This window comes from Bubalus kerabau, chromosome 16, assembly GCF_029407905.1.
Source record: "Bubalus kerabau isolate K-KA32 ecotype Philippines breed swamp buffalo chromosome 16, PCC_UOA_SB_1v2, whole genome shotgun sequence".
Lineage (NCBI taxonomy): Eukaryota > Metazoa > Chordata > Mammalia > Artiodactyla > Bovidae > Bubalus > Bubalus kerabau.
In genome coordinates this window covers 33,208,149-33,228,372 of record NC_073639.1, presented here as the reverse complement: position 1 = coordinate 33,228,372, position 20,224 = coordinate 33,208,149, and the positions used below count along the sequence as shown (strand labels likewise).

Sequence of the window (20,224 nt, the reverse complement as noted above, 5' to 3'; positions counted from 1 at the left end):
TCTACTGTCCTCCTCAAAGATAAGACAAAAAAGTAATCATATTGATATTAATTTAAACAATTTAAGGAAGAAGGCCATGCATTCTTTTAATATAAGTAAGGTAAATCCAAATTAATATAAATTAAACTGTGAAAATCAGTATCTTAGTGATAGCTTACGGTGAACGATGTTGGATTCGTGATCTCTGAAGAAGATTTAGCTTCGGGACCAGGGACCAGTCTTGATCACTCAAGAGCTTTTGTGTAGCAGTTTTATTAAAGTGAAAAAGGGACAGAGAAAGCTTCTGACACAGACAGCAGAAGGGGACGGAGAGTGCTCCACTCACTAGTTTATCAAGGCCTTATGTACTTTTACCAGACCCACTCCCACAATACACATACATCTTAAATTAACAAGATTAGAACAATAAAAAAAAGTCATATCAGACCCACTCCCACAACATACGGTCTTAAGATAACAAGATTAGTCAGAAGGTTTTGTTAAGGAGAAACATGTCCTTGAGCAGGATACATTGTTACATTGACTAAGACAAAGCAATGTAGAAAAAAAGTTGTCCTTTTCTTCTCCTTGAGAGCCCCAGACCTCTTTCTCCTCCTCAGGGACCCTGGACTTACCCACCTACCTAGGAATTGACTCTTTCAATAGTAATAAATTAGAATGTTCATCTGAAGGCATCTTTTGCTTTAAATGCTCCTGAAGGCTCAGCAGTGATGGGTAATTTTCTTTATGCCCTCATAGGTTTTCCTTGAGAAGCTTTCCACAGCAACCCCACAGTAAGATGTTAATAAGACTTCATCATGTAGGGGGCATGTGGTTTAGAGTTCTTGTTACTCTAACGTATAGACAAAAGTTTCTGTCTTTTTCCTGCAATGCCTTTTATAAGGAAGAACAAGGAACTTCAGTTGGGAATATGATTTGATGAGATCTATAGTTGTTTTAATGACAGGTTGGTTGTTATAACCCTTAGATCCATTAGGTTTTAGTCATGACTATTTGTTTCATCCTTGTTAAAAAATTCTTAACTTCTTGCTCTGTGCATCCATTCTCCTCCTAAGTTCTTTGATCATTTTTGAGATCTTTGCGATAATTACTCTGAACTCTTTCTCAGGTAGATTGCCTGTCTCCATTTCCACTTAGTTCTTCTGGGGTTTTATCTTGTTCCTTCATCTGGAAGATATTCCTCTGCTGCCTCATTTTGTCTAAGTTGCTCTTTGTATTTTTCTGTATGTAGTGGGTCAGTTATGTTTCTTAACCTTGGAGAAGTAAGACACTGTGAGAAGTAAGAGCCTTCTTTGTAAGACATCCTATGCGTCCCAACAGTGCACTCCCCTCTCATCACCCAAGCATTGTGCTCTCAGAGTTTCCCCTAAGAGGGCCACGTGGGTCCTTCTGCTGTGGTGGGCTGATTATGTGGGCAATCTGGTAGCCTAGCGTGGTTGGCTGCCAGGCCCTGTCTTGTGCAGATGCTTCTGGCTGCTGTTTAGCAGGGCCTGGTTGCGAGGCAGCTGGCTGCAGAACCCTTTAGGGCCCCAGGGCGGCTCACTGGTGGGCAGATTCAAGGTCCTGAAGACTCTGGGGCTGTTGCCCACCCACTGGCAGGTGAAGCCAGATCCTGGGCTTAGTGTCAGACAGAGCCAGTTCCTGGAGTCTGACTGCAGGACCCGGGATCCCAGAGCTCATTTCACATCATTGTGTGTGTATATGTAGGCTGTGTGGTGTTTCTGACACAGCTGGGTGTGGGGTCCAGGGAATCCCAAAGGAAATCAACCCTGGATATTCATTGGAAGAACTGATGCTGGAACTCCAATACTTTGTTCACCTGATGCAAAGAGCTGACTTACTAGAAAAGACCCTGATGCTGGGAAGGATTGAAGGCAAAAGGAAACGGGAGCAGCAGATGATGAGATGGTTAGATAGCACCATTGACTCAACGGACATGAATTTGAGCAAGCTCTGAGAGATCGTGGAGGACAGAGGAGCCTGGCGTGCTGCAGTCCATGGGGTCGCAAAGAATGGGATAGGAATTGTCCCACTTAGCAGTGCTAAGTTTAGGGGATACAGAGATGAACAAGACATGCAGTACCATGAAGGAACTTGTAAGGGGAGAGGAAGACAAGTAAGTGAACAAAGACAAAGTGAGTGTGACATTTAAGAATTAAAAAACTGTGAAGGAGGAGGAAGACAGTGATATTGAGTTAAAATATCAAGCAGAGACAGCAGCAAGCTGGGCCTTGGAAAATGAGTAGAAATTTCCCCACTAAAAATGGGATAGTGGGAAGGGTAGTTTTCCAAAAACAGGGGAAGTATGAGCAAAGGCACAAGTTGTAATTGCACAGCTTATTTCATTCATCTCTTCACCTAGTTGGAGCTCATAAATTGCTCTAACCTCAGAGAAGAGGGAGTAATATGGTGTACTAATAGCACTGTATGAAGGAGGCAGGTGGCGGGGAGTGGGGAGTGAAGGAGTATAGTAAAAGAAGAAACTAGAAAAGTAAGTTGGGGCCAGCCCATGAAAGCAGATGTTGTTTCATTTATTTGAATGAAATGTACTCTGTACTTCCTGTGAGAAGGAAAAGCCCGCTGAATTTTAGGGCTGACATTCACTTATATAGTTACAAAATAATGCAAGTTGACATTAAGTTGAAAAAGTACTGTCATGTGACTTCCTGCCATACACCAGAGAAAATCATAGCAGTAAAATAAGTGTTTATTGAGCCAATACACTTTAGATTCTTTTCCAAGCCTCCCTAGGCAGCTTTGGACAAAAATGGGGGTTGGGGGGTGGAAAGAAAGATGAAAAGAGAGAGGAAGAGGATAAGGGGAAAAGAGAACTGGAGGGGGAAGAAAAGGGGAGGAGAGAAAAGAAGGAGAAGAGCAACAACTCTGTTCTCAGACTGAGGCAGTCTTAGCAGGGAAGGGAATGCAGTGATCACACTGCTTTTAATGAGCCTTTGATACCTGCACACCTCACTAGGAACATAAAATCTGGTTTCTCCAATCAGAGGTGGAGTTTTTTTTCATTTTTTTTTTTTAGAGATGGATATTTTTTACTCTTGTTAGCCTTAAAGGGACATGAAACATGGTCACCATTCTCCAAGATAGGATTTACCTGAGGCTGGCTAGGAAATGTCTCAGTATGGAATTCATCTCTTCTTCTTCATTCCTCAAAGAAGGAAACCAAAAGAATCTTCTTTAAAGAACAGCACCAACAATGTGGAAATTGGAAAAGCTAGATTTAAAGCTAGATTATGCATAGCACTGGATCAAAGGCCTTGTTTTATTAAGAGAGATTAATCTGAAAGGATCAGGTATCAAGAAAGGGAATAGGCTCCCTGTATTTGTAGCTGGTGGTTGGCTGCCATGATGAATGTGAAGACCAAGGTGATAGGAGGAGAGTTCTGTTTTGGATCAAGGTCATCGGAAGAGGACAACTAAAGAGGAAGATATTAATAAATCAGAGATCTGGCTTCCATGGGTTGCTGCCCAAAAGAGTGGGAATAATGTTTGTATGAAATGCTTGCTGGTGAGCAAAGCGAAGTCAATTCCCTTCTTTGTGACAGGCGGTTGTGTGACACGCAGGAGAGCACACCTCTTATTCATAGTAGGAGGATTGCTTTATCAGAAGAAACTGTTAATGTGTTTGAATTGAAAAAGAAATTGCACTTACAGACTGTATAAATGAGAAACTTGCACCTCAAAGGGTTCATGTAGATTTAGAAGTAAGGCTTGAGACGCCAGAAAGAAACAGTGACATTAACGTGGTGTATTTAAAAGAGATGAAATCCAAGGGAATTTGCCAGATCCAAGAGGAACTCCTCTGTGTTCTATCCAAGCTGAACATTCCATTTTTACAAGGGCTCCTTTGTTGTCATGTTTATACACAGACTAATAAATGCTTGACCTTTTTTAGTGATGAAGGAACAGTCTGTGCCTCAGGAGCATATTATTTCAAGAAGCACAAATGAAGAGAAAGTCCAAACCCCTCTGGGACAGATGGACTAAATATTTTGATATTGGAACCACATGGAGAAGGGCAGGGATTAGGAAACAGAATGGAGCACTGATAAGGGAACCTGGAAACAGCATCAGTCTTCTCAGATGTTTCAGGCACTCCAGGTATGTGTGGAACTGGACAGCAGCCTCACGTGAGGAGGGGATCACAGTGAACTAGACTTTTACCTTGATGTATAGTAAACATGGACCATAAATGAGAAACATATTTGTGGTCTGGCAAAAGTGTTGATTTCTCAACTTCTGGGTTCTGTATAAAAATCACTAGTATTCATCAAGCATTTACTGCCTAGCTTGAACTAAGAGCTTTATATGAATTATTTAGTCACACATTAACTTTATGAAACAGGCACTATTATTTCCACCCCAATCTTTTTTCTTTTGTAGACATAGAGGTACAGAGAGGGTAAGTAACCTCTGAGAGTCAGAGTATTGGAGTGACTTTGAACCCACTTAGACTGATGCTCAGATCCCAGTGCCTCCCAGTGACTTTGGCATTAGATTCTCATTTGCCTCCCCCTTCTGATGCTGCATTATTCCCCACTCCCTATTCTAAATAAAAACTGCTGCTAAATTAAGGGTGAACTTCAGATCATCCGTGGTATGTGTGTAGCTGCCCTTAAAGTACCCCCACACATTTGTGTGTCTTTGAAACAACAAATCCAGGGCAGTCGTTACAGTGATGTTGGGCATGCTTAGAATGTGGCATTTTACCATTTCTTACTCAGTGTTGTTGCTAGTATGATACTGTTAAGACTCATTTTGAGAAGAGAGAATACTAATCAATGTGAGGGTGACAGAAAGGTTATTTTAAAAATTAAAAATAACATAGCTTTTGATTCACAAAGTCTTTACTTTGGAGGGTCAGAGACGAGTGATGAAGTGTGGGATTCCAAGCGCAGAGCTGAAACCCTGGGTATCTAAAATGCAGCGGAAAGAAGCAATGAAGATGTGAAAACCCTAAATAGCATGAAGTGATTGGTCTCGCTGTTGGGCATAATGAACTCCTACCTGCGCTCAGTGCCACACAACGCAGAGTTTACAGCCCCTCTGAGACTGTTCACAGAGAGCAATGTCCAGGGGGAGTGGTGACTGTTCTGCTCAAGGACAGCGAGGTGCTGGGGACTCGGGTGGGGAGGGGGTGGTGTCCACCCCACCCTGAGTCAGGGCCCGCCTGGCCTCAGCACGTCCCCCTGCAAGAATCTCAGAGCTCAAGCCTTGACTCTACTTCCTTCCTTTTCCCTTTACTCAGCTCCTGTTTTCAGAAGCAATCCGATAAACTCATTTGTGTTGAAAAGTTTAATGTGTGATTCTTCCAAGGGGAGTTGGTTTCAACAGAAAATCAAGGCTCAGAACAAAAGTTGCAACAAGGTCTCAAATTTAACTTGCTGTACTCAGAACTGTGAAAAACAAAAGGTAGCTTTTTGATTTCTAGAAAAGATCTAATCTTACTTCACTAGCTTTCCCCACACTGGGTGCTATGGGGAAAAAAAAAACCCAACTTAAAATTGCCATTTAAAGCCATTTTAGTCTCTTCTAGTTTCAGATAGTCTTATTTTGAATAATTATGCAGTCACTACAATTTGCTACCTTCATTAGTTTTCTGTTGCTGCTGAAAAAATTAATGTAACTCTAGTGGCTTAAAACAGTACAGCTCTATTATCTTACAACTCAGAAGTCTGAAATGGGTGTCATTAGGCTACAGTCAAAGTGTTGACAGGGCTGGTTCCTATCTGGGTCCTCTAGGGGACAATTCTTTACTTTCCCTTTTCCATATTGCTTGGATTATGGCCCTTTTCTTCCATTCTCAAAGCCAGCATCAGCAGGCGAAATTCTTCCATCTCTTCCTTCTGCCCTGACTCCTCTCTTTATTCCACATTTAAGGATTCTTACATTACATGAGGGCTTCCCTGGTGGCTCAGTCAGTAAAGAATCCTCCTGCAATACAGGAGACCTGGGTTGGGAAGATCCCCTGGAAAAGTAAATAGCAACCCCTTGGAGAAGGCAATGGTAGCCCACTCCAGTACTCTTGCCTGGAAAATCCCATGGATGGAGAAGCCTGGTAGGCTGCAGTCCAAGGGGTCGCTGAGAGTCGGACACGACCAAATGACTTCCTACTTTCACTTTCCACTTTCATGCATTGGAGAAGGAAATGGCAACCCACTCCAGTGATCTTGCCTGGAGAATCCCAGGGACGGGGGAGCCTGGTGGGCTGCTGTCTATAGGATCTCATAGAGTCGGACACGACTGAAGCGACTTAGCAGCAGCAGCAGCCAGTATTCTTGCTTGGAGAATCCCATGTATAGAGGAGCCTGGCCAGAGCCTGGCACAGGGTCACAAGAGTTGGACTTGACTGAGCGACTAAACCACCAATCCAGGATAATCTCTCTACTTTAAGGTCTCCCTGTCCAACACCAACTCCCAGAGTTCACTCAAACTCATATCCATTGAGTCGGTGATGCCATCCAGCCATCTCATCCTCTGTCGGCCCCTTCTCCTCCTGCCCGCAATCCCTCCCAGCATCAGAGTCTTTTCCAATGAGTCAACTCTTCTCATGAGGTGGCCAAAGTATTGGAGTTTCAGCTTCAGCATCAGTCCTTCCAATGAACACCCAGGACTGATCTCCTTTAGGATGGACTGGTTGGGTCTCCTTGCAGTCCAAGGGACTCTCAAGAGTCTTCTCCAACACCACAGTTCAAAAGCATCAATTCTTCGGCGTTCAGCTTTCTTCACAGTCCAACTCTCACATCCATACATGACCACTGGAAAAACCATAGCCTTGACTAGACAGACCTTTGTTGGCAAAGTAATATCTCTGCTTTTCAATATACTATCTAGGTTGGTCATAACTTTCCTTCCAAGGAGTAAGCGTCTTTTAATTTCACGGCTGAGGTCACCATCTGCAGTGATTTTGAAGCCCAAAAAGTAAAGTCTGACACTGTTTCCACTGTTTCCCCATCTATTTCCCATGAAGTGATGGGACCAGATGCCATGATCTTCATTTTCTGAATGTTGAGCTTTAAGCCAACTTTTTCACTCTCCTCTTTCACTTTCATCAAGAGGCTTTTTAGTTCTTCTTCACTTTCTGCCATAAGGGTGGTGTCATCTGCATATCTGAAGTTATTGATATTTCTCCCGGCAACCTTGATTCCAATTTGTGCTTCTCCCAGCCCAGCGTTTCTCATGTAGCAACTTTAATTCCATCTGCCTTCTTAATTCTCTTCCCTGTCTACCACACCACCCTTTCCAACTTGTTTCTCTCTTTCTCTTGTTGTTCCTTCCTAAAATGGCACACACGCTTGGGAGGGGAAGGGGGGTATAGAGAGTCCTAGACCCAAGGGTTCTCTCTCCTCTGGATCCTGCTGGTTTCTTTTATTTTAATATTCATTTGGCTGTGCTGGTTCTTAGTTGCAACACTCGGAATCTTTATAGTTGCGGCATGTAAACTCTTCATTGTGGCATGTGGGATATAGTTCCCTGACCAGGGATCAAACCCAGGCCCCCTGTGTTGGGAGCATGGAGTCTTAGCCACTGGACCACCAGGAAAGTCCCCTGCTGGTTTCTATTATGAAGTGCTGGACTGGGCTTGTTTCTGACTGAGCTGGACCTCACTGATTAAAATGTGTGACTAGTGAATTTGTGTTTGTTATTATTATCTCATGATGTGTAACAAACCACCTCCAAAGTTAGTGGCTTAAACCAACAATGTTTTAATCATTAAAACAATTATTTCTTATGATTCTATGTATTGACTGGAATCAGCTGGACAGTTTCATCATTCTAGAGGGCTCTAAATTTATGACCAGTTGAGGTGGTGTGCCCTGCAGCTCTTTGCCCCAGGATCATTAAGCTTCCCCCCATGGTAACTCCTGGTAAATGCTTCAGTTGGTTCCATTATCTACATCCTGTAGCCCCAGGGCTGGTCAGAACTCATGGGCACTTTTGGTGCCACAGGCTGCTGGTAGAAACTGAAGCTTGATAATGCTAACTAACTGAGGTAGCTCAAGCAAACTGTACTGGGCCGTCACCACCACTCTGCTGAGGCTTCCTGGCCACAGGGGAGTACCTCACATGGTGGTGTCTACTGGGAGCTGGAGTTGGAGATAAAATGTGCCTGCTGATGAATTATACCATTAGGGCATGTTCTGATCTGAGGAGAGGGGCACAGACTCTCTCTACCTTTGGATTTCTCTTGAAATCTATCTCATTGCTCTTTCCTCCAGAATGTTACAACAGAGGTCTAATCAGAGAACAAATGGCTAACTGCTTGATTCTCATCATCTCCAAGACAGAACAATTTTCCCCTTCCCCTCACTATCGGGTAGTGGCTTTTCTAAGTTCATAACTCCTCCACAAAAGGTAGATTTTGTCTGGTCCTCTGCTTACACTGCTGGGAATGATAATGGCGAAAAAGGAGATTACCAAAAAAAAAAAAAAAAGGATGAATATTTCCAAAAAACACCATCCCTATTAATCTCTCATTAGGACATTTAAAGCATCAGCCATTCAGGTTGGTAGACTAGAGGTTCTGCCCTGGTGTTTCTCTGCACTGTGACCGCAGTAGCTGTTTCTCCTTAGAAGGTGGCTGGCTTCCAGGAAGCCAGGGCATAAGGGGAAGTTCAGAGAAGTCTTTCATGCTATACTGCCATGTTGCCCATTCTCCCCCACTACCAAATACACACACACACAGTTATATGTGCAGTCTGAGAGTCAGCATCACTTGGGCCCTACAGAGACCAGTCACTGATCCTGCTCGGTTCATGGGGCTTCTCTCTCTTTATGCAGCGAGGGACCAGTGCTTTGATGCCACCCAGTAAGCTGGCATTGAACACACTGTCATGAGTTGGAAGTGGAGATACAACTGTAATTTGTAGAGGCCATGCATTGCCCAAGGTCTCTATCCCCTCTGCCTTTGTTGGGATGATTGGAAAATGCATGATTTGGGACTTGTAGTATATAGCTGGGAAATTCACCTATAGTTATATCCATCGCCTGGTGTATATGTGTTATATGTAAATATTTCTCATAAGAATTCTGCCTAATTTTGTCATTAGACACAATTATATACTGATGTGGAATATCATTGCTATAGTACTTTGATCATTCTAGTGGGCTCTAAAGTTAGCACATTGAATACTGAAAAAAAAGGAAGAGTAAGACAATTCCACAGAGCTTAGCCATGGAAAAAATGATACTATAAAATCCTGGAATGTTAGAATTGACCCTATATGCCTTATTTCCAAATTAGGTGGTTTTGATTCAAAAGACTCAGTAATTGCATCTTGTGAACTCTTCATTCTCTTGCAATCTAGAGATGTATTGGGAGATACCCGTATTTAGGATGCACACAGTCCTTCATAAACAGGTGGGTAAGAGGATCAGAAGCTTGCAATAATTGGATCCAAACTGGTCATAGGATAAAAACCTAGGAGATAAGAGTCAGAACTTAGTGTGAGGTTCCAGAGAATTTTGCCTACAAGCTGAGACCTGCTTTAAACTATGCTTTGCTAAGAGTAATAGTGTACTGGGCCAGGAGTCAGGACAACTGGATTCTAAGCAACTGTCTACGCATGTAAGCTTGGGTGACTCAGTCCCTCTGAACTTCATTTTATTTGTCTATAAAATGAAAAAGGTTGCACTGCAGGTACTTCATGGTATAAGGTTCTTCTCTTAACATATTCTCATAATAACTATGTACTGCTGCTGCTGCTGCTAAGTCGCTTCAGTCGTGTCCGACTCTGTGCGACCCCATAGACGGCAGCCCACCAGGCTCCCCCGTCCCTTGGATTCTCCAGGCAAGAACACTGGAGTGGGTTGCCATTTCCTTCTCCAATGCATGAAAATGAAAAGTGAAAGGAAAGTCGCTCAGTCGTGTCCGACTCTTAGCGACCCCATGGACTACCGCCTACCTGGCTCCTCCGTCCATGGGATTTTCCAGGCAAGAGTACTGGAGTGGGTTGCCATTGCCTTCTCTAAACTATGTACTAATGAGAAGAAATAGAAGACATAAATTTATACTCAATCCTGTTCCCACAAGTGGGGTGCTATTAAGATCTCTGATATGCCAAATAACAAATAGTCACAGAGTCCATTAAGATCTAAGTATCTGCTTTCTTGCTGAAAAAGGCTAGACTAGGGGAATAGGACTACAACTGAAATCAGGCCTTGTACTCCTTTGCCTCAAGTCTGAACCTTGGGACTTATGGGAGGAATATACTGGATCTGCAGAGCACGCGCCCAGGCAGAAGGTAGGGTGGCCAGCTAACTTCTTACTATGTGGTCCTCCAGACCACATGGAATACCATGTGGATGCTGGAACAGAGGGCCAGCTTGTCTTGTAGGCAGGCAGCTCTGTAGAGAAAACCCACCCAAAGTAACTGTGTAACTCCCTGAGATGACCCAAGTTACCAGTTTATATCCTGTCTTCCCCTAAAGACAAAAGGAAGATTGGGAAGGGTGGTGATGCATGCATGGTAAGTCCCTTTAGTTGTGTCCGACTCTTTGCAACCCTATGGACTGTAGCCACCAGGCCCCTCTGTCCATGGGATTTTCCAGGCAATACTGGAGTGGGTTGTCATGCCCTCCTCCAGGGGATCTTCCTGACCCAGGGATTGAAGCAGTGTCTCTTGCATCTCCTACATTGCAGGTGGGTTCTTTACAGCTGAGCCACCAGGGAAGCTGTGGGAAGGATGGGGAAGCCACTTATGAGAGGTTGCCAGAAAAGGCTCAGTAAACAAAGGTAAGGTTTGCTATGCAGATTTAAGTCTGTGCCATCTCCACTGGCAAGAGTTTCTTCTGATTTGAAGTCATCCTCTTTCTGGTACAGAGAGATGCTTAAATAGAGACTTCCTTTATGAATATAAATGTCCCTTCTAAAAGGGTAACGTCTACTCTTTTTCAGAGCTTCTCCTCTGCCTGTAGTTTCTCAAAAGTAATCAGCTCAAAATAATCTTATTCTAGAACTAAGACTAGAACTCAAATCTTACACCCAAGTCTGTACTTAAAAATACTTAACGTTGAATTTAGAAACACTTTCATCCAAGTCAAAAACCAGTGGAACTGGTTTTATGGAGTATTAGACCATGTTATGGAGAAGGCAGTGGCACCCCACTCCAGTACTCCTGCCTGGAAAATCCCATGGACGGAGGAGCCTGGTAGGCTGCAGTCCATGGGGTCGCACAGAGTCAGACATGACTGAGCGACTTCACTTTCACTTTTCACTTTCCTGCATTGGAGAAGGAAATGGCAACCCACTCCAGTGTTCTTGCCTGGAGAATCCCAGGGACGGGGAAGCCTGTTGGGCTCCTGTCTATGGGGTCACACAGAGTCGGACAGGACTGAAGCGACTTAGCAGTAGCAGACCATGTTATATAATTGATTTCCCAAAGGAAATTAGTCCTGAATATTCATTGGAAGGACTGATGCTGAAGCTGAAACTCCCAGTACATTGGCCACCTGATGCAAAGAACTGACTCATTTGAAAAGACCCTGATGCTGGGAAAGATTGAAGGCGGCAGGAGAAACGGATGACAGAGGATGAGATAGTCGGATGGCATCACTGACTCAATGGACAGGAGTTTGAGTAAACTCTGGGAGTTGGTGATGGACAGGGAGGCCTGGCGTGCCGCAGTCTATGGGGTCACAAAGAGTTGGATACGACTGAGTAACTGAACTGAACTAAACTGAGATAATTGAGAAGTTTGAGAACATAGTAAAAGCGCTGATAGAACATTATAAAGCCTACTGCTTAGGTCAAAGACCCACTGATTAAAGTGATGAGTACATGTAGCCTGGGGAGTGGGAATTTGGCTCCAGAATTAGACCTGCTGAATGATGTAACAGACAAGGTGGGACAAAGGACTGCAGAACCACTAATTGCTTCCTATGTGAAAACTGGTATGTTGGTCCTCAATGAATATTTTTAGTCACGAGAACTGTGATGACAGTAATTATGTCATACTCACGAAACATCAGTAAAGGTAGAGAAGGACTGGGAGTCAAAAATGTAGGCTTGCTAAAGAGAGACTCTTCATGGAGGCTGATCTAAAAACCTGAAACTGTGAACAAAAACCAGGGGTCACTGTAGTACCTGCCGAGTGAAGAGGCAAAGTGAATAATGATATTAAATAGTATCCATCCACAGAGAAATGTGAATTAAAAACAATGGTGGCCACAGAATGCTGACAGATATTTTTGAAAAAGAAACCATGAAAAAAAATCAATATTTATTTCCTAATTTTAACAAGGTACTGCTCTGCTCTCCACTTGCTGGACAATGCTTCCTTTCTGTCTCTGCAAGTAATTATTGTGTTGCAGTCTTAGAATTCTATAATAAATGCCAACTGACTATGTCTAAATAAATACATCACTGATCTGTATTGTCAGAAAATGAAATGTTACAAAGAAGTGAGTGCTTCATTGAACTGAAGCTTAGACCCTTTAAGTAGCAAACTTTAAAAAATTTAGCTATTATGATGGAAATTGTATTAAAATAGATTCCATTCTTCTTGGCCTCATTAAACCAAGTATGTGCCCGCGTGTGTGCTTAGTTGCTCAGTCGTGTCCGACTCTTTTCGACCCTGTGGGCTGTGGGCTGCCGGGCTCCTCTGTCCATGAGATTTGACGGGCAAGAATACTTGAGTGGGTTGCCATACCTTCCTACGAGGGATCTTCCCAACACGGAAATTAAACCCACATCTCACGTGTCTCCTGCATTGCAGACGGGTTCTTTAGCCACTGAGCCACCTGGGAAGCCCAAACCAAGTATATTGAACATCATTTAATGTTTTCTTAGCAGCTCTGAGTCGCTGCTGTGAACATCAACTTTACTCCTGACCAGTAGTACTGGACCTCCTCAGCGGTTGGTGAAATGTGCAGGATTCCACCGCAGTCTTTCCTGGGCCTAGAAATGATGCTCGTCTTTCCTGCCTATGACCACTATGCTGGCTTCCACTCTTAACCCCAGGTCCCAACATATGTTCTGGTTTCTATTCTTTCTGCTTTAACCAGTGATGCTCTAATACCTTATCTGTAACCTTTTTGTGTACTGATAGCTGTTACAGAAATCATATCAGTGATCTTTTAAAAACGTCACCATATTTTTATAGAATCCTCTATCAGCAGGTTATGATATAAAGACTTAGAAATGACCTGGGCTTCTGCCATAAATAAATCACATAGACTTGGTGGCAGGGAGTTTCCTTGATACTTGGACATCTTCTACATCGATGCTACCTAAATCCATAGGTATATTCTGTATGCTTTTGATTTTTTGCAATCTTATCACCAGATAGAATATTATTGTTACAAGTTTTATTTTCCTTTGTTTTCTAAGATGACATTACTCAACACTTGCATCTCATACTATTAGTTCAGAATTAAGTTAGTCCAGAGAACAGGAACAAAAGGAAAATATTTCAGGAATTTCCTGATGGTCCAGTGTTAGGACTCTGTCCTTTCACTACTGAGTGCCCAGTTCAATCCCAGGTAACTAATATCCCACAAGCTGCATGGTGTGTGTGAGGTGGGGGGATATCTCATCCTATTAGATAGCTTCTGCTGTGTAAAACACCATCCCAAAGTGTAGTAGCTTGCAACAAAAAACATTTCTTATCTCTCTCCATTCTGTGGCTCACTAGATAATTTTCCTAATCTGGGACAGTTCAGTGAGGGCTGGAGCAACTGGGACCTTTCTCCATGTCATCTCTTGTCATCCAGCAGACAAGCTAGGCTTGTTTACATGGTGGATAAGAGAAAGTGAACCTCATTATGCGAGCACTTTTTAAGTCTCTACTGTGTCATGTTTGCTAGTGACCTGGAGGCTGAAGCAAGTTACAGTCAAATCCAAATTTCAGGGAGAAATACGCTCTATCTTGATGGGAGAGACTACAAAGTCACAGTGAGAAGCATCAGGCACACAAGGATGGATTTCATGCTCATTTTGCAGTATACCATGTTCATGGTCGGAGAAGGCAATGGCACCCCACTCCAGTGCTCTTGCCTGGAAAATCCCATGGACGGAGGAGCCTGGTGGGCTGCAGTCCATGGGGTCGCTAAGAGTCGGATACAACTGAGCGACTTCACTTTCACTTTTCACTTTCCTGCATTGGAGAAGGAAATGGCAACCCACTCCAGTGTTCTTGCCTGGAGAATCCCAGGGACGGGGGAGCCTGGTGGGCTGCCGTCTATGGAGTCGCGCAGAGTTGGACACGACTGAAACGACTTAGCAGCAGCAGCAGCATGTTCGTGGTACTCACGCCATGGCTCAGCAGCATGTGCACCTCTTGGAGACTTCAGCTCTGCTACCCCTCTGACATGCTAAGCTAGTGCTCTTCCTACTACCATGAAATCTCCTACAAGAGTAACTTTTCTCATCTCCTGTACTTCCTTCTCCTGGATTCACTTCTTAATTCTTGAAAGCCAATTTCTGTAGCAGCTAAGAAGCGACAGAGGTTATAACTAGGTTAACTAGCTACTGCCCAGTCATCAGTGACGTCTTCGCAGACCCTTGACTGTTTTGTAGTTTTTAACACAGTTAACCTCCTTTTTTGGAATTCACTTTTTATGGTTTCTATTACAAGTAAATATTAATTTTCTCCCTAGCTCATTGGCTGCCTTTTCTATTTTCAGAGCTCTGTTCCTCCTCCCATGACCATATATGTGGTTCTGTCCTCATCCACCTTCTCTTTCTTACATCCTCTCAGTAAACTCACTCACATTCACAGCTTAATTACAAACCTCTAGGTACTTGATTTCATCAGTACCTGAACTTTTATTAAATTTAACTCCATCTTCCACCAAATGGCCCACTGACTAGTTTCACCCAAATGTTTGACCTATATTTCCCCTGAAATCTATTTTGGCTGCAAACTAAGGAGATAGTTCTGGGAGCTGTATAATGCCCTTACAGCCTGTAAATCAGTTGATTCTAAATTTTCCTTCAGATAAAAGGGACTGGGAGGGAGGAGGTAGGCAGTGTGACTAACATCTGCTGAATGCCTACTTTGAGCAAGGTCCTGTGGTCCCTCTTAACTGGCTGGGTGAACATCTTCTAGGATTACTTTCAAATAGGAGAAAAAGAGGCAGATGTGGAATCTGCACAGGTAGCATCCCAGACAGCTACTGATACCCAGGTAAAGGCTGCAGTAACACCAAAGGAAATGAGACTCTGGAGATCTCTGTTTGTTGTAATAAACAAGAGGTATCTGACAGTCACAAACTGCTTTCAAAAGAGTTACTGCGAAAGGTATCTTAGGGTTTGCCAAAAAGAAACATTTTTCTCTTAAAAGAAAGATCTGGTTTCTGGGAAAATGGATTATAAAATAAAATTGCAATTCTCCTTTTTTCCCCCTAATGAATGTGCTTAGAGACTTGTAGGGCCCAAAATTAAGCTCCTGGTAACATTTCTTCTGTCTGAGTAAATTTCATTCAACTTAAAGTAAAACTTCTTTTTTTAATTAATTGATTGATTTTTGGCTGTGCTGTGTCTTAGTTGCTACATGGGTTTTTCTCCAGTTGTGGCAAAAGTGGGCTACTCTCTAGTTGCGGTTGTGGGCTGCTCAGTGCGGTGGCTTCTCTTGTTGTGAAGCACAGGCTCTAGGCAGCGGGAGCTCAGTGGTTGCGCCTCCCCAGCTCTAGAGCACAGGCTCAGTAGTTGTGGCGCACCAGCTTAATTGCTCCAAGGCGTGTGGGATCTTCCCAGATCAGGGATGGAACCATGTCTCCTGCATTGACAGGCGGATTCTTTACCACTGAGCCACCAGGGAAGCCCTGAAAGTGAAATTTCTGATGGTCATAAGATGGACATACTTCCAGTTATTTCCTGTTCTCGATTCCTTGTTGGTGTTCCTGTGGATAGGTCTGTTGTAGAAGTATATGTTTGTAGCCATACTATTGTGTATGCTGAGGGAATACTAAATATAATTAATCAAGTCATGACTTGATAATGGAACAGATTCTGAAGATGATATGAGACGACGCTGATGACCTAATAATAGGTTCTGAACCTACATTTTATATATAGTTGTCTTTCCTTAAAAGTATAAAATAAAACTACCTTTGTTCTTTTATTTTCATATCAACAATGCACGTAGTTTTCCAATGCCAAAACAGAACATGGTGTGATAGAATGCCGGCAGGCTGGTAGAATGAATGAAACATCTTTCTCCAAGAAGAAGCAACCTACTAGGTTGCCATATGGCCTGAATTATATTAGTGTATCCCTCTTTTTTTTTTTAATTGGATTTTATAAGAATTTGAGAGTGTTACTTATTTCTTTCCCCTCATTTTTGGTTTGTTTATATTGCTGCAAATATTCTTGCAGAGCAATTGCAACTCTTCTCATTGACTGCATTCTCTGAGGGCTCATTCTAGGAAAATGCTACTTAAGTATTGTGCATTGGGCATGAATTATCCTGTATTGTTCGTGTATCTTACTGCATTGTCTTTCTTATCGTCAATGGTGGTAAGTACCATGGTTAGTGAATTTGGCTAACAGTGTTTGAAGCAGATGAGATTTTAGCTCACTCCTTGATAGCTGCATTGGCTCAATCTAAGCTAAAGTCTTATTTTCATTAAAGGAGCAGACATGCTGAGGAAGAAGGTGCTATTTTTACATAGGGACTTTTTCTACTGAAACCACATGATAACACTATGCTGTTAAAATGATCTCAAGCATGCTGAGTTAGCTGAAGAAACAATATGCATGTTGCCAAAATCAAGGCAGTACTATTCTGAGCCTCCTCTGAGGTCCTCTAGCTCTCCTTGGTGGTCATGAAGAGGAGACTAGGAGAGGAGCTGGTGAAAATATATGAATTACAGGTGAAGTGGAGGTGACTTCCTGTTACCTACAAGAGATTATCTAAATTCTTGGTTTTGCCATCAGTCATTGGGATATGAAAAGTTTGGTTACTCAGGTATTTGCATACCACTATTTATTGAGTACTGTTTTTATTCTCTCTCTAAACACACACACACACACAAACACACACATGTTGTTGTTTTAGTCACTAAGTCGTGTCAGACTCTTATGTGACCCCATGGACTGTAGCCCACCAGGCTCCTCTGTCCATGGGATTTCCCAGGCAAGAATACTGGAGTGGATTACCACTTCCTTCTCCAATATATACATATATGTATATTTTAAGCAAAACTAGCACAAAGCAGTACTAACTTTAGAACATTAGAAACACAAGTTTAGGCAGAGACCCTCCAAATCCAGTTTAAAAATGTCTTTATTATTATTAATATAAATTCAGTTCAGTTCAGTTGCTCAGTCGTGTCCGACTCTTTGCCACCCCGTGAATCGCAGCACGCCAGGCCTCCCTGTCCATCACCAACTCCCGGGGTTCACTCAGACTCACGTCCATTGAGTCAGTGATGCCATCCAGCCATCTCATCCTCTGTCGTCCCCTTCTCCTCCTGCCCCCAATCCCTCCCAGCATCAGAGTGTTTTCTAATGAGTCAACTCTTCGCATGAGGTGGCCAAAGTACTGGAGTTTCAGCTTGAGCATCATTCCTTCCAAAGAATGATTCAATATCTATTATATAATATAGTAGGTATTGTACTAAGCATTTTACAAACATCATTTCATTTAGTCCTTATAATATTCTTACAAAACAGCTATTACCTGCATTTACAGAAGACAACGCTTGCCTTTCTTTTCCTTGCTTTTCTGATAACTGTCACGTAAGTTATACTCAGTCGGAAAGTGACTGAGTTGGGATTCAGGCTTTGGTATCTAGTTCCTAAGTCCGTGTTCTTTCACCAGGCCACGTTTCATCTCTGAGGATGACATGTAGAGTCACTTAGGAAACTGGCCCTCTATCGACAGTAGTTTTATTCTTCACTCTTCCTCCCCCATTTTCAAAAAATATTAATAAGTTACAGCACACCAAAATGAAAAAAACAAAATCTCCCTTCCTGGTAGTCTTCAACTGCCAAATGTAAATCACCATCAGATTTGGCTTCCCTTGTCTTCAGCAAATCCTTCTTAGCTTCCATCATTTTACTTCTCTCCAGCTCTGGCACCCTGTGGTAGTTTTTATTGCAAAAGTCACCAATCTGTCAAAGATTTTATGAAAATTGATCTTCTTCGCACACTTAGGTTTAACAAGCATTTTAACAGATTTCTTAGTCTCTCTTTGTTCATAGTTAATCAAAGAAAACTTTTGGTTTATTTTAATTTCACATGAAGCAGCAGATAAATAAGGAAAGTGTTAAACATAAAGTTTTGCAGAGTTTTGTAAAAATCTCATTTTGCAGCAAATTCCAAAAATTGCAATAACTTTCAGGTCTTAGTTTCTTTTGGATCATTTCTAATTGTTTTCAAATGTGTTCATAGTTACATGTGTTCGTGTGCTCACTCAGTTGTCTCCGACTCTTTGTGACCCCCATGGACTGTAGCCCGCCAGACTCCTCTGTCCATGGGATTTACCAGGCAAGAATACTGAAGTGGGTTGCCATTTCCTCCTCTAGGGATCTTCCTGACCCAGGAATCAAATCCATGTCTCCTGCATTGGCAGGTGGATTCTTTACCACTGAGCCACCTGGGAAACCCACAGTCACATATTTCGCACTAAAATATCTTCTCTTTTGAAAAATTCATCATAGATTTCATTTATATTTCATAAAAGTTGAAATTTTTCTTCTTAGTAAATATCATCAGTTTAATTCTGTCGCTCAGTCATGTCCGACTCTTTGCAACCCCATGGACTGCAGCACACCAGGCTTCCCTGTCCATCCCCAGCTCTCTGCTTGCTCAAACTCATGTCCATTGAGTCAGTGATGCCATGCAACCATCTCAGCCTCTGTTTTCCCCTTCTCCTCCTGCCTTCAATCTTCCCCAGCATCAGGGTCTTTTCCAATGAGTAACTTCACATCAGATGGCCAAAGTATTGTAGCTTCAGCTTCAGTATCAGTCCTTCCAATGAATATTCAGGACTGATTTCCTTTATGAGTGACTGGCTTGATCTCCTTGCAGTCCAAGGGACTCTCAACAGTCTTCTCCAACACCACAATTCTTCATCATCAATTCAGCATCAATTCTTTGGCTCTCAGCTTTCTTTATGGTCCAACTCTCACATCCATACATAACTACTGGAAAAACCATAGCTTTGACAAGATGGACCTTTGTCAGTGAAGTAATGTCTCTGCTTTGTAACATGCTATCTAGGTTTGTCATAGCTTTTCTTGTAAGGAGTAAGTGTCTTTTAATTTCATGGCTGCAGTCACCTATCTGCAGTGATTTTGGAGCCCAAGAAAATAAAGTCTGTCACTGTTTCCACTGTTTCCCCATCTATTTGCCATGAAGTGATGGGACTGGATGCCATGATCTTAGTCTTCTGAATGTTGAGCTTTAAGCCAGCTTTTTCCTCTCCTCTTTCACTTTCATCAAGAGGCTCTTCAGTTCCTCTTCACTTTCTGCCATAAGGGTGGTGTCATCTGCATATCTGAGGTTATCGATATTTCTCCCTGCAATCTTGATTCCAGATTCTGCTTCATCCAGCCTGGCATTTTGCATGATGTGCTCTGCATATAAGTTAAATAAGCAGGGTGACAATATACAGCCTTGATGTACTCCTTTCCCAGTATGGAACCAGTCCGTTGTTCGTGTCTGGTTCTAGCTGTTGCTTCTTGACCTGCATGCAGATTTCTCAGGAGGCAGGTAAGGTGATCTGGTATTCCCATCTCTTGAAGAATTTTCCACAGTTTGTTGTGATCCACACAGTCAAAAGCAAATATCAGATAAAATGGCTAAATGAGAGTGACTGTCCAATTCTTGGAGTAAATGATAGAAAATTCAAGGAAAATTTGAACATTACCCTTTTGATAACTTCTGGCAGTATCAGAGCAGCACCTTTGATTGTTTTGATAGCTTATCTCTCTCCAACAGTTTGAACTTTCATCTGTTGGTTATAATCTAATAGTATTTTATATTAAAAATATTTAATAACTAATGAGTAATTCTTAATAAAACTACAACTTTGCCAAAATTACTTATAACTATTAGTACTAAATTATATCACCAATGTAATATTTTATTCTCTTGATTTACTGCTAGTTCAGAAATGATTAGCAATTTAAAAAGAATGCAATTCTATTTTAAAAATAGCATTCAAAGTAAAAATATTTCATGTATGAACTAAAACCTGCATTTAACAAAATCACTGCACAAATAAAAGCAAATGGTCACATAGATTGACAACTGAAGTA

The 20,224-nt window shown here is 42.3% G+C and overlaps 1 protein-coding gene across 8 annotated transcripts in view; it reads left to right on the top strand.

The window, feature by feature from the left end:
• JADE1 (jade family PHD finger 1) overlaps positions 1 to 20,224 on the top strand; it is a 300,977-nt gene that overhangs the window by 114,190 nt on the left and 166,563 nt on the right. The window contains exon 5 of one of the 8 annotated variants that reach the window (XR_008703411.1): positions 4,874 to 4,888. The exons of 6 other annotated variants lie outside the window; for them this stretch is intronic. The gene's annotated coding sequence lies outside the window, so the exon portion shown is untranslated. Of the gene's footprint in view, positions 1 to 738; positions 754 to 4,873; positions 4,889 to 20,224 lie in introns of those variants that run through there. One more of the 8 variants, XR_008703412.1, reaches the window with a different exon arrangement.